Source organism: Mus pahari, chromosome 10 (assembly GCF_900095145.1).
Source record: "Mus pahari chromosome 10, PAHARI_EIJ_v1.1, whole genome shotgun sequence".
Taxonomy (NCBI): domain Eukaryota; kingdom Metazoa; phylum Chordata; class Mammalia; order Rodentia; family Muridae; genus Mus; species Mus pahari.
The window spans coordinates 116,648,366-116,650,807 of NC_034599.1; positions in this window are offsets into that span (position 1 = coordinate 116,648,366).

A 2,442-nucleotide genomic window follows, 5' to 3' on the forward strand; every position below is an offset into this window, starting at 1 on the left:
GACCCAGGATTTAAAATGGAGCTGCACTTCCCTAATGACTGGTGCTTCTGAACATCTTTTATTGTATTTACTGGTTATCTTTATGGTTTCTCTTTCAACTTTTAATTGTATCACTATGTGCATATGATGTGAGTACAGGCACATGTATGCCATGGCATAGAGGTCAGAGGACAACTTCATGGAGTTGGTTCTCTTCTACTATGGGGTCCAGGATCAAACTCAGGTTGTCAGGCCTGCATGACACGTGCTTGTACTTGCTGAGTCATCTTTTCAGCCCATTTATGGATTCTTCAGTGAAATATTTTTTATGTATTTTTCTTGTTTTCTAATTGGATTTTTTAAACTTTAAGAAAGAACATTTTGCTTTATGGTGCTGGTAATTGAACCCAGAGCCTTACTTGCATATGCTGGACAAGTATCTATCACTGAGCCACACTCTCAGCCCTAATATTAAGTTTTGAGAGCTCTTTATATATTGAAAATAAATGTTTTCAGATATGTGATTTACAAATTTTCTCTCAAACTAATATAATTTATTTTATTCATGGAACAGTTTACATGTGCACATGCATGTTCACACACACATGCACAGTGTTTTATTTACATGTATACACACATGTGCACCACATGCATATGAGTTCCTTTGGTAGTGAGAAGAGGACATTATGAGGGCCTGATGCAGGTACTAGAAACTGAACTCTCAAGAACAACAAGTGTTCTTAACTGATTGGCCATCTCTCCAGCCCTTTTGCTGAAATTTTGATGCCATGAATACCGATAGTATCTGTTTATCATTTGGTTTCTTTCACCTACGTTTTGTAATTTCATGGTTTATAGAATCAGAGAATTCTATACAAAGCTCAGAATAGGCTAACATATGACAAGATGCTGAGTGAGATAAGCTGGTGACACAGTGGCATCACATTCCCAGAAACTGGCGCTGAATGGGGTTGTGGGAGCTGAGAAGGAGTAATAGGGAAGTAATGTTCAAAGGGAGCAGAGTTTCATCATGGAAAGCTAAGAAGGTTCTGAGTGGTGCTGAGGATTGCATTTTCAACTCTACACTTGAAAATAGCTAAAATGGTAAATTCAATGGCTATTTTACCATGCAAAAATCCTGGAAATGGGCTGGGAATGTAGCTCTGATAGTAAAATGCTTGCCTAGTACATACATCATGGGTTTGATTCTCATAAGTGCATAAAACAGATGCGTTAGTACCGCCTGTAATCCCAGCACTCAGGAAAATGAGACAGGAAGATCAGAAATTCAAGGTCATCCTGAGTTACATCCTAAGTTTAAGGCCAGTCTGGGATACATTGTTTCTAAACAAAGGAACAAGGAAACAAACACACAGACAAAAAGGGAGATGTTTGCATCTCAGTCCCTGAAATGCCAGGGCACAGGAAACTTTGGAACATCTACATTTGTTCTCTTGAGCTTTGATAAGGAGAGGAGAGCCCAGCCTAACTTGTTTCCCACCACATAGAAGTCCAGATTTGTGTCCAGCACATAACATGATATTACTAACTAGAGTCCAGTCCTCTTGGGTAAAATTGGACATCATGATCTGTGGTGTTTTCATATCTTTCTCTAGCAGGTTTGTCAAAACCAGAAGTTCAGTTGTTACACAGAGTTGGGCTGCATTCTCCTGTGCGAAGTAGGAGGAGAGCGTGCCACAGAAGTCACTGCACTGCCTCTCAGGTTGTCAGTGAAGGTTATTGGCATGTTGGTGACATGAGCAGATAAAAACATCTGGAAGTTAATAACACAGTTGTAAAGTCAAACCCTACTTTCCCCTGATTTCTCTTCTAAGACTTACTTACAAAGACCCTTTTCCATGACAAACCATGACAACTACCTGAGTATCTTTCTCCCTCTTCTTCCTCATCATTTCTGACTCTGCTAAGTATGCCCCATGTTCTAAATTTATGGATGTCAAATTTGGTTCAAATCCCATCACTAAAGTGATTTTGCAAACTTGGCAAGTGGCTTTACCTTTCTACTGTCAAATTTCTTGAAGGTAATTTTTACCTTCCTCAAACTTCATCTACCCATGCTTTAAACCTCATCAAGTGGGTATCATAGCAAGAGGTAGCACGAGAATTACATATCAGGAGGTGAGGTCAGATAGTGCACTATTACACGGGCATTTTAGCCTGAGGGTTAGGTGTGAAAGAGAGTGAGTGACAAGGGACAACCTGCGTCTTAAAGAATGTGAAAAGACCGTGCCTGCAGTCCTAGCTATTGGGAGGTCAGGGTAGGGGTTTGCTGCGCATTCTAGCCTAGTTCGGCTTACTTGGTGAATGTAGGCTAGCCTAAACTACGATGTGGGACCTTATAAAGACAAAAACAACTCAGAGAGATAGAGGGAGAGAGGGGAGGAAGAGGAGAGAGAGAGAGAGAGAGAGAGAGAGAGAGAGAGAGAGAGAGAGAGAGAGAGA